Raw genomic sequence first — 201 nt, 5'->3', positions numbered from 1 at the left:
GGATATGGGGGTAGGAGTAGTAGACCGGAGGATTGGGGGTAGAAAGGGGGCAGAAGGGGGCATACGAGAGTAGGGGGAGGGTTGGAGAGGCAAATGGGAGTAGAAAGGAGTGAGGGGGGGGGGATAGAGAAAAGAGAGGGGAGGGGAGAGTTGAATGACCGTCCTAGCTAGATGGGAACGATATCGCTCGGCGTATCTTGT

Source organism: Penaeus monodon, chromosome 15 (assembly GCF_015228065.2).
Source record: "Penaeus monodon isolate SGIC_2016 chromosome 15, NSTDA_Pmon_1, whole genome shotgun sequence".
Classification (NCBI taxonomy): Eukaryota; Metazoa; Arthropoda; class Malacostraca; order Decapoda; family Penaeidae; genus Penaeus; species Penaeus monodon.
Note: the sequence above shows the minus strand (reverse complement) of the source record.